At 35.8% G+C, this 12,637-nt stretch overlaps 1 protein-coding gene and 1 pseudogene across 16 annotated transcripts in view; one reads left to right on the top strand and one right to left on the bottom strand.

Moving 5' to 3' along the window:
• SGIP1 (SH3GL interacting endocytic adaptor 1) overlaps positions 1-12,637 on the top strand; it is a 328,705-nt gene that overhangs the window by 155,186 nt on the left and 160,882 nt on the right. The window lies entirely within an intron of this gene.
• LOC118758701 (U6 spliceosomal RNA) lies at positions 11,047-11,147 on the bottom strand (annotated as a pseudogene).

A 12,637-nucleotide genomic window follows, 5' to 3' on the forward strand; every position in this document is an offset into this window, starting at 1 on the left:
GGCCGTTATCTAGATTATTAGTAATTTTTGAAGTATCTCCTTTTTTTCCTATAATGGCTAGAAATTTGTAGTTTTTATTGATATTTTCAAACATTACACTTTTAGTTTTGCTTGTTACTATTTTTAGTGCTCTTGGTTTCATTATGTGAAATACCATCAGTGGGCAGACATGAATTCTCTCAATATCATCTCATTCTGGAGAGATTTACCTGTATTGTTCATTGGGGCACATATATCCCAAGTTAACTTTCATGACTTAATTATGCTTTCTAAAAATAAGTTTAATGCTTACTTATGTGTGTCTGTTTGAAAGGTAGAATGATAGATGCGAAGGAGAAAGTGGACGATCTTCCATGTACTGTTTCTAAATGAGGACTGTAGTCACCAGGACTGGACCTGACCAAACCAGGGACTGTCGTGTGGGTAGCAAAGATCCAAATACTAGAGCCATCACAAATTGCATCCCAGGTTTTATCAGAAGGACACTAGATTAGAGAAGGAGTAGCCTGACTCAGAACAACATTCCCATGTGACAAAATGGGTTCCCAAGTAACAGCTTAACCTACTCTCCTACATCACTCACCCAATTTCCCTGAATAATGTTTTATCTTCCCTTGAAACTTTCTGTGCATTCTTGGACTGTACAATTTGGACAACAATTTACAATGAAACAAATTATGTTAAGGTACTTATATATAAATAGAAAAATATCTTAAAATCAGTAAAATTTCAAGGATGTTTCATATTTTTTGCCACTGTCTTCTCTCTTATAATTCTGTGAACATCCAAGTAGTTTTCTATTTCAGAAGTTTCTGTACTGTCCATGCATCCAAACCACTGATACATATAGGTAACAAATAATTATTAAATACCTACTTTAGCAGTCACTATCTTAAGCATTAAGGGTTTAACATTGAGCAAAATAAACATAAATCTCTACTGTAATGGAACTTGAAGTATTTTCCCCCTCATTCTCTGCTCTCATAACCTTGACTCTCAACCTCCATTCAAATAGTAAATTCTACTGTAGAATGACTACTTGAATCTGGTATGTCTGTGCCTGTATTCTTCCTGCCTCAGGTCACTTTTGTTCACTTTGACCAGTCTGATCTCCCTGATGCCAATGTGACTTCCGCAGGTGGTCTTCCACATGTTACCAGCAAAGTAGTCTTCTTAAAACTTGACAAGTCTCAGCAACACTGGGACTAGGTTAACCAGATACTAGGAATCTCTCAATGGAATGAAATAAAAAAGCTTAACATAACACATGCAAAATATTTTTTGTCTTTAAAAACATAAATCTAGGGTTTTATGGTAATTATACACTGAAAGAAAACAGGAGAGCTAGAATAAAAGGTCCAAGGATACCAACAAGCATGCAAGCAGACAAGTGCAGTATGAGATACATTTAAGGATATTAAAACAGGTTTCTTCAGAAAGTCAATGACATGGAGGTAAGAGAAGGTAGGGTGAAAAGGAAATGCTCAAAATTAAGATTTCTAAGCATAGTTACAATGTAGTGCAATTTAGGACATCAAATGAGGTCCCAATTTGAGCATATTTACACTAAAAAAGGTATAAGGAATGAGCGTTTGACGTTTTAGTTGTGGTACGACTTGGAAGACACGCTTCCCATACTAGAGTGCATAGTTCAAGTCTCCACTCCTTGGTTTTCTTTCAATTTGCACTAATCCACACCTAGAGAGGCAATAAGAAATGGTTCAAATGCCCAAGTTCCTGGGAAGTCTGGAGGGAGTTCCAGACCCTTGGCTTCAGCCTCACCTCACCAGCTGACTCCACCCTGACCGTGGTGGGCAGTTGTGCAGAAGAGAGACCCAGCAGACCTCTTTCTGTCTGTCTCCCTGTCTTCAAAAATGAAATGAAATGAAGTAAATTTTAATATTTACATATATGTGAGATAATTACATATATGAGTATGGATCAAGTTAAATGATGCCAATTAAATATTTTAATTATCTCTAAAAATGGGTTGCAAATAGACAAGCACATACTTCTCTGTAGAGTTGAGAAGGTGAAAAGAAATGAGCTGAGAAATCAGCTTTAAACTCATCCACTTAAAATATAATGTAATAAAAGTTGAAATATCTTAACAATTTTTGGTTGAAGTCTGTATAGTAGTTTCAATTGTATTCACTTTCATGGGTATATGTCCAATAGTAAAATTTTAAGATTTATTTTATTTTTATTGGAAAGTCAGATATACAGTGAGCGCAACGGCCGGTGCTGTGCTGATCCGGAGCCAGGAGCCAGGAACTTCTTTCAGGTCTCCCACACGGGTACAGGGTCCCAAGGCGTTGGGCCATCCCCGACTGCCCCCCCCCCCCCAGGCCACAAGCAGGGAGCTGGCAGCATTAGAACTGGTGACCATATGGGATCCCAGGAGCATTTAAGGCGAGGACTTTAGTCACTAGGCCACGCCACCGGGACCCAAACTGAGGTTCTTAAGCTTGTCTCAAAGTCGTTTTACAAACTGATCCTAAACTAGCCTTTCACCTGCTTCCAAATTCTGTATTATTCTGCCTTACATTGCTCCTTTTTTCTACACCCACCATGCCTTTCATGACTCCAATTCCTTCTGCATCGTGTACCCACTGTCTGGAATTTCCTTTGTGTCTTTCTCACACAACAAATGTACTCCTTTCTAAAGGCTGAGCAGGAAATATTTTCCATTGGGCTAAGGAGCACAATAGGAATGAATCATTCTCTCCATTTCCTCTTTAACCCTATGTCTATCTCAGGTCTCCTACATTTCACAGTAATTGCCAAGTCAACGTTACTGTATCCTACATTGATGCAAACAAGAGATGCCCTATTGTGTGTCCATCCTTTCTTTGTGAATGTCCTCCTGACCTAAAGAGAACTAATGTACATAGAGCATTTTCTACCTTGCAGTGTCTTTCTCCTATCTTGTAAATGTCCTCAAATATTTGGTTTCTCAAAGATGGAATGGTAACCAGAATTCTAAACTCCCAGGCTCCAGAAATACACCAATATTTCACTTGTAAATACCATCACCAAACTGACTCTGCCATTAAACTTTAATGATTTTTGGAATAGCTGGAGTTTATCTTTAGGAAAACACTGAGACTCAGTTCCTTTAATGAATGTGTTTTCCTAACCCAGCAATATCTAATGTTCATTTAATTGCTTTGTGTTAACATTAGGTTCAACTCCTTGGTTTCCTCCCTGAAATTTACCCTCACAGAAGCTGTTCTTGGGCTATTTGGCTGTGAGGCCATAAGTTGCTCATATACCCCTTCTCTCCCAGGAGGTAGGTTAAGGTAATTACTCTAATTCTGTATTTGCTACATGAAGTAATGACATTAATCTAGAAATGTAAGCTCCCAACTTAGTCCAATTTCAAAACGTACATTAGTGTTTGTATGTATCACATATGGGTAAATATATAGACTTACATATTTTTTATTTATAAAATAATTCTCTTTCTAATACAGTTTATCACCATGACCTAATATGTTGTAGAAAGTAATTATTTTTTTCCAGTTGGTGGCTGACAATACACTGGCTTTTTAAAATATTTATTTCATTTATTATTGTAAAGTTAGATATACAGAGAGGAAGAGAGACAGAGAGGAAGATCTTCCACCCACTGGTTCATGCCCCAAGTGGCCACAATGGCCAGAGCTGTGCTGATCCAAAGCCAGAAACCAGGAACCTCCTCCACATCTTCCATGTGGGTAAAGGTCCCAAGGTTTTGGACCATCCTTGGCTGCTTTCCCAGGCCACAAGCAGCGAGCTGAATGGGAAGCTGGGTTGCCGGGATTAGAACTGGCTCCCATATGGGATCCCAGCACATACAAGGCAAGGTCTTTTGCTGCTAGGCTACTGCACTGGGCCCTAGATTTTTAATTTATTTTTCTTTAAAAATAATGATTACATGGTTGATCAGGGTGGGAAGGATCAAGATTTAGGGAAAATTGGGTGAATTTGTTGCTTCCAAAATTGTTATTTCTTCTTGTTTTTCATGGAGTTAAGGGGAGAAACAAAGGGGAATACCACTCACAAATCTCCATACATCACAGTACCTAGGAATGAGAAACAGCCACTTCATATCAACGAAGAGTCTCAATATGCACTATAGTTTTTTTATTATGTATTTTTTTAAAAATTTATTTATTTTCATTACAAAGTCAGATATACAGAGAGGATGATTCACTCCCCAAGTCACCGCAACAGCTGGTGCTGCGCTGATCTGAAGCCAGGAACCAGGAACCTCTTCCAGGTCTCCCACATGGGTGCAGGGTCCCAAAGCTTTGGGTCATCCTCGACTGCTTTCCCAGGCCACAAGCAGGGAGCTGGATGGGAAGTGGAACTGCTGGGATTAGAACCAGCGCCCATATGAGATCCTGGCACGTTCAAGGCAAGGACTTTAGCAGCTAGGGCACGCCACCAGGCCCTATAGTTTTTTATATAAGGCAATATGAAATGTTGAAATACTTAAATTTCTAGTTTTGCCCACAGAATATATTTCTAGTTTTACCTACAGAATATTACCAACAGAATAACTTGAAACATTATATAAACTGCAGTAACAAATAGGCATACATTAAAATTAACTATTGTAGTTAATAATCATTTCTTTTATTTTTCTATTGTCATGTTAATGTGATGTTAATACAAAGAAAACAGATTCCTCATGGTTTCTGGATACAATTCTAACAATATAATATTCCCTTCTTTCCTCCTTTGTTTCCTATTTCCAATCCTTTTTTACTTTCTCACTTAGCTTTAGAGACAGGATTTTTTAAAAATTCAAAGTCAAAGGCTTAAAGCACCATTAAATAAAAAGTTCATCAAGCAAAAAGTAAAAAGACCCCAATTTAGTGGGAATATAGACAAGGCCTATTAAAAAATAATGAAAACAGGGTCATTTCAGCACTCCCATTTAGTTATTTTAAAGAAATCATAGGTTGATAAAAATACATCACTGACCACTGTTTTCACATAAACAAACAACATAATTTAAAAAAACTATTTGTAGCAATACTGACACACTTATTTTTCTTTTTTAATCTTTAAATTTTAACTCTCATCTGTAAGAAAGGTGGTTTTGATTTTCAACTTATTTCATTCAAAGTGATATCCTCCAGTTGCATCCATTTTGATGAAAATAGTAGAATTTTTTATTTTTTATTGGTGAATAATATTTCTTTCATCAGATAATGGACACCTTGAATGATTCCAAGCTTTGTCCATTATAAAAATACTGTTATAAACTTGCCAGTGCAGCTATCTCTTTGATACAATATGTTCATGCTTTTGGAGGTGTACCCATAAGTAAGATTGCTGGATCATATGGCAAGCCTGTGTCTTTTTTTCATGGTTCTGCTTCAATCTATTATTTTTATTTTCTGTAATGTACTTTTGTAGATACAGGGATTTCTCCTCCTCCTCTACTCTTTCTTCCTCATCATTTTACCCTCCCAACATTTTCCCCCATAGCATTACAGAGGCTAATCAATCCTTTAGCAACAGTTACAAGTTTAATATTCTGCTGTTAAGTGCACCATGACACTTTAGGTATAGGAAATGGTGGAAAATCTGTGTCATAGTGTCAAGTTGTATTTAACTGTTTCGAAGTCCTCCTTTCACTCAATGCTACTCGGGTAGTATTGCCTTCTGCAATGGATCTTCACTTTCTGGTGTGTTAGTCTCCATTATATAGCTCATATATGGAACATATACTTATATGCTTGTTCATCTGTGGAGCTAGTTGTTTTGTATTTTACCGTATATCAGAGAGAACATATGATATTTACCCTTTTGATTGGCTTATTTCTCTGAGCATAAATGATCTCCAGTTGATCTCCATTTTGATGTGAATGGTAGTATTTCATTCATTTTAATGGCTGAGCAGTATTCCCTGAAGTACATGTACCATAGTTTCTTTATCCATTCCTCTTTTGACAGGCACCTGGGTTGTTTCCACGTGTTTAATGTCATAGATTGGGCTGTTATGAATATAGGGATGCAAGTAATATTTTCATATGCAGATTTTACTTTCTTTGGATATATTATCACGAGTCAAACAGCTGGGTCATACAGTATATCAATTTTCCGTTGCCTTGGCACTCTCCATATTGACTTCCATAGTGGCTATACTAACCTACACTCCCACCAACAGTGTAGCAGGGTACTTTTTACCTCCCATCCAGGCCAACAAGTATTCTTAATGTGAGCCATTCTCACTAAAGTTAGGTAGGGACTTAAATGTAGTTTTTATTTAGCTGTTAACCTGAACATTTTTTCATGTATCTGTTAGCCATTTAAATTTGTTCTTTTGAAAAACACCTGTTCATTTCTTTTGTTCATTTCTTTTTACTTTTTTAAAAGAATTATTTATTTTTATTGGAAAGGCAGATATACAGAGAGAAGGAGAGACAGAAAGGAAGATCTTCCATCCATTGGTTCACTCCCCAAGTGACCTCAGTGGTCAAAGCACTTGCCGAAGAGACCAACCATTTTTCTTGGTTCTCTTGTCTAATATTAGAACTGAACACACACATATATATGTGTATATGTGTGTGTGTGTTCATTTCTTTTGTCTAATATAAGACAAACTTCATTCAAAATACAAGGTAAATTGTTGTACAAGTAAACATGAATGTACATGTATTCTCATAGATAAATTGTATACTGGAGACTAGCATACCAGGAACTGAAAGCACATTGTAGTATGCAGCTCTGCTCCAGAATAAAAGGAGGACTCCCAATGGAACTGTTAAATATATCTTGACAAAAAATTCTGGACTCTACTATTGCCTATGCTTACTACACTGTTATACACTTAAATGACAGAATGATGGATTTGTGACTGTTGCTGAAGGACTATATTATTGTAATAATATGGGGAAAACAGTAGACCTATAATGTGATCATTCCTAAAGAAGGTTCTGTGTACTGATGAAAGAATGTATTTTGAGTCTATAGGAAGAAAGGTTCTATAGATATCAATTAAGGTCATTTGTTCTGTTGTCTGGTTGGATGCTGCTATTTCCTTGCTGAGTTTCTTTCTCATCTATCTGTCCTTTGAAGTTAATGATGTTTTAAACTTATCCACTATTATTATATTAGAGTCTATGTCTCTCTGTAAGTTGGTGAATATTTGTTTCACATAGCAGATGCCATAGCATTTGGCGCTTGCATATTTATTATCATTATTTCCTCTTGTTAAATAGCTCCCTTAATCATTATGTGGTGTCCTTCTTCATCTCTTTTAATGTTTATTCATGTTAAAGTCTATAATATCTGATATTAAAATGGCTACACCTGCTTTTTTTTCCTTTCCATTAGCCTGAAATATCTTTTTCCATCCTTTCACTTTGTTTCCATATATCTTTGTTATTGAGATGTGTTTCTTATAGGAAGTAATAGATGGGTCCTGTTTTATAATCCAGTCCACTTATCTATGTCTTTTGATCAATGAATTTAAGCCATTTGTTTTCAGGGTTAATACTGGTATTTTTGTTATATATAAGTAGGGTTAGTAATTTCCTATCTTATACTTTTGATGAATCATTGAATGATACTTATCCATAAAACAATGCCTTAAATTACATAGTAGAAGCTCAATCTTAGTTATTGCTATTGTGATTATTAAAAAAATATATGACTTTGGGACTGGCATTGTGGCATAGCAAATAAAGCTGCTATCTACAATGTCAACATCTCATATGGGCATCAGTTCATGTCCCAGCTGCTCTACTTCCATTCCAGTTCCCCACTAATAGCTTAGGGAAAGCAGCAAAAGATGTTCCAAGTGTTTGGGCCCCTGATACCCATGTGGGAGACCTGGATGTGGTTCCTCCTTTTGACCTGACCCAACCACCCAACCAATGAGTGGAAGATCCTCTCCCTCTCTGCTCTAACTCTGACTTTCAATTAAATAAATCTTTTTAAAAATAAATAATTTATTACTTTTAATAGCTAATGATGATTATCAACAAGTTTACTTCCTAATAGGTTCTGCCAATCTTGGATCAAATAATAGAACTATTTTATGATTAAAATTCATTTCTTCTTAAAAATTTGTAACTAATACTTGCACGTTTTTGTTTTAACACATATACACAGAGTAAGTAAATCAAACATGGCAACGAGTTTTTTCCATTTCCTTTCTGTTTTTGAAATTTATTTATTTTTAGTGCAAAGTCAGATACATAGAGAGAAGAGGAGAGACAGAGAGTAAGATCTTCCTTCCACTCATTCACTCCCCGAGTGACCACAATGGCCGGTGCTGTGCCAAACCAAAGCCATGAGCCAGGAACTTTCTCCATGTATCCCACGCAGGTGCAGGGTCCCAAGGCTTTGGGCTGCCCTGGACTGCTTTCCCAGGCCACAATCTAGGAGCTGGATGGGAAGTGGGGCTGCTGGGATTAGAACCGGCACCTATATGGGATCCCAGCATGCCCAATGTGATGAATTAAGCTGCTAAACCATGGCGCCAGGTACTAATTTTTCTTGATATGTTTGGAGTCTGTCAGCTTCTTTCTTCCAGTTCTTTTTAAAGGATACAGCTGTGAACTATAGTCACCCCACTATTCTGTGGAACACTGAAGCTTGTGACGTCCATCTGACTGTGTTTTGATTCCTGTTATTCAACTCCATTCAATCCTCCCTTTTCCCACACTTCTTAGCATCTGCTAATTATTATTATTCTCAATTTAAACCAACTTTTTAAAAAATTCCTACATATGAGAGAGATCATGCAGTGTTTGTTTTTCTGTGTCTGGCTTATTTTACTTAGTAAAATGACTTCTAGTTTCATCCATTTTGCCATAAATTTCAGAATTTCATTCTTTCTATAGATAAATAATGCTCCAGTTCATGTTCGTGGCACATTTTCTACATCAGTTCATCCACTGATGGGCAGGTAGTTTGACACAACACCTTGATTATTGTGAGTAGTGTTGTAATGCACAGGAGAGTCCATATCTTTTCCAAATATTGATTTTATTTTCTTTAAATATATACTGAGAAGTAAAATAGCTAAGCCATATGATAGATCTATTCATTTCTGAGTGCTGTTTATGCTTCCTCCATAATCGGATCTCAAAAGCAACAAAAACAAAAATAGATAAAATAAAATCATATCAAACCAAAAAGGTTCATCACAGCAAAGTAAGCTGCTAGTAAAGTGAAGGGACAACATACGAAATGTGAAAAACTGTTTTCAAACTATTCACTGACGAAAGATTCACATCAAGAATATATAAGGGTCTCAAAAAAGTCAACAACAACCAAAAAACATGTCCAGTTAAAATGGGAGTATCTGAATAGATATTTCTCAAAAGAAGAAATGCAAACAACAACAAGAAATGGGAAAAAAAATGTTCACTGTTACTAACCATCAGGGAAATACAAACTAGAATCATACTGTGATAGCATTTCTCTCCAGATAGAATGGCAACTATCAGAAAGAAAGGATAATGGATGCTAATAGGTAGAATAAAGGGAACCAGTGTACACCACTGTGGAAATGCAAATTGGTATAGCCATTGTGTCTATTTTTTAATTTTGTCATTTATTCTTCTGAAATATTTTTTTCTATTAGTTTCAAATTTTACATTTCTGAATGAATCATTTAGAACAATTTTTTTAAATGGTGTTTAAGGGGCAGTTTCCTGCATGCAACTATAGCACCATTTATTGAAGGAACTATTTTCTCTTTTTTTATGGATCTTTGTTTAGTAAAGAGAATCCTCCTTTCTCTTTTCCATTTCCATTCTGTGAACATAGGATAGCTTTCCTTGTTTTCTTCCCCAGTTTCTTTATCTCTCATTCTCCTGCTTCGCTTTCACCAAACCCCATTTTCATAGTTATAGCTTTAATCCACTCTATATTCTCTAGCGTAGTTTGTAATTAATCATGTCAGCAGGAAAAAGTAAGAAAGACCACACGACCGCATTTCCACTGGCATATAAGCATGGGCTAAAAATGACAACTCTATCCCAAAGTGACCGTTTCATTGCAACCCTTGTCTGTATGCTCTATGTGTGCCAGGTCTGTATTCCAAATCTTTGCTGAATTTATTTCTATTTATAGGTTGTTTTGGTGCAGTCTTTAGGCTTTTTTAATGGGAGAACATTTCAACTGCCCACAGGAATAGCCTCCTCTTTCACTACTTTGATGCCTTCTGGTTTTTCACTTTCCTAATTGTCCAAGCTAAGACTTTAAGATCTATGTCGCATAAGAGGAGTAAGAATGGACATCTTTGTCTGGTTCTGGATCTTGAAGGAAAAAAGCATAACTTCCACTTAGGATGATGTTGAATATGAGTTTGTAATACAAAGTGCTTATCATTCCTTTTGTCTGTTTTTTCAAAGTTTTAGAAATCATAAATATATTTAGATGTAATCAATTTTCTTCCTACATCTATTCAGCTAATCCTATGATTTTTTTCAGCCTTTCTTTTGGTAAGGTCATGCATTATGCTTATTAATTTAATATTTTGAACCAGTCCATGTGTAAGTCCCACTTGATAATGTTAAATAGTCTTTTTTAATGTATTGCTGGATTTGATTTCCCATTATTTTCTTGAGAATTTTTGTTTCAGGATTTTGTAGCAGAGGAATATTGGTCTATAGCTTGTTTTTTTGGGGGGGTTGTAACTTTGTCTGGGCTTGGAATAGAGATAGTCCTATCAGCATTATGAAATAAACATGGAAGAATTTCCTCACTTTTGACTTCCTGATCTGATTTTTGATTTTGTTAGTCTTCTTAAAATTTTAGTACAATACAGTTGTGGAGTCATTTTGTCCTGAGATTTTCTTTCATCATTTTTTTTCTTTCTTCATTCATCTATTTGTTTCTTGTGTTTTTTTTTAATTCAATTTTCTTGAGTTTATATATTTAACAGTTACTCAGCTCTACATTTTCCAATTTCTTGGCATAAATTTGTTCATAATAGTCTCCAATCAACCTTTATATTTCTATGGTATCAGTTGTAGTGTTGTGTTTTTCATCTTTGATTTTATTTGTTTAAGTCTTATCTTTTTTCCTGCCTAAAATGTATGAAGTCATGAATTTGTGTGTCATCCTTGTGCAGGAGGCCATGATAACTTTCTCTGTATCACTCCAATTTTATTATGTTCTAACAAAGTAGGTGTGATTAGCATCAATTTCTATAGAAGTAATTCACGGATTAAGGCCTACATGCTCTGTTAAGATAAAAAATACTTTTCCTGGCATGTTCTCAACTCATTCTAAGACCTGTTAGTTTACATTCCTAATTAATGCAGTTTCATTATTGTGTTCTTAGAATATTGAGGAATAACATTACTAGTGAAGCATGGTATCAAAAGTAAGTCTGATCCTTTTAATAATATGTGCTTAACTTTTAAATGTCATTACAAAGATGAGGGGATTGCAAACCCTGTGGACTGTTGATTAGGATAGAACGGAACAGGTGGTGGTAGGAGGAGGTTTATCTGGTATATGTTCTCATCTTCCCTTCTGTGTTCATGGCTAGGTGGGGAGGTGGTGGTGCACCACACTTTGCTGTTAGATTATCAATATCAAGGCAGAGATATCCTTATGATATTGTCTTAGAAACTTCAATGGGGTGGAGGAAGCATGTCCTCAATTACAGATTTTTAGCTCAAAGAGGAAGATGATGGGTTTATCTCTCACTTCACAGAATGGAGCAGTGGAACCTGCTAGTGGTGATATGGGACATAATCCAAGTCTTCCAAAGTTTAATCATTTTCATTCTGTCATGTTTTTAGGGTTGACAAAAGAGGAAAAATGCTATTTGAACTATGGGGAAAGTCGTTCTTGATTTTAAGGGGCCTCATATATTCAAAGCAAGAATGAATAGACTAAAACGGGAATAAAGCAGATAATACACAACATGCCTTTTGAAAATAAATGACTTGTCTAGTGGACTTTTTCTTAGAAGTGGCTACATGAGCTGGTGAATGAAGGTAGAAGGAGGATTTAACCGTTCAGCATCCCTTTCAGGGCTACTTGGTGTAAAATTGGCTCAGATGTTGGGCCTAAGGAATCATTGTTCCCTGGATGATCTGGGAAAGGCATTTAGCTGTAAGGCTTTGATTAAGTAAGAGAAAAACAGACTTCATGGGCTGAACCCAACTTCCCTCCTTTTTTTTTTTTTTTTTTTGAGGTTTTTTTTGTTTTGTTTTATTTGGGTTTGGCTTCATTTTTTTTTTGTTTCTTTTTTTTTGTAAAAAGTGTGACCACTTGATATCAGTGGAAAAGCAGTTAACTCCATTCACACATATGAAATTAGAATCATCTGTGCATAAACTAAAAAGAAGATCCAACTTGAGAATAGCAAAAGATTTGAATAGCAAAATAAAAAGATCTTTGCTTACTGTAACAGATTGGCAATCGGCATGCTATGCTGAAAGAAAAATAAAAGAGCATACACAGATACTTGCTATAAAGCAGGCAAACTTCAATTTGTACTTGTGCAAAATATGTAACAGAGTGACTTTAATTCACACGTATTTACAAATTTCTTTATTATGTCAGGTGTCTAATGTGCTTGAAACCAATTGTTTCAAGCATTTCTCAATGGATTAAAACCTGTCTTAAAATTATATATCAAAGAGAACCTAAAATCATCTCAGCT

This window comes from Ochotona princeps, chromosome 2 (assembly GCF_030435755.1).
Source record: "Ochotona princeps isolate mOchPri1 chromosome 2, mOchPri1.hap1, whole genome shotgun sequence".
NCBI lineage: Eukaryota > Metazoa > Chordata > Mammalia > Lagomorpha > Ochotonidae > Ochotona > Ochotona princeps.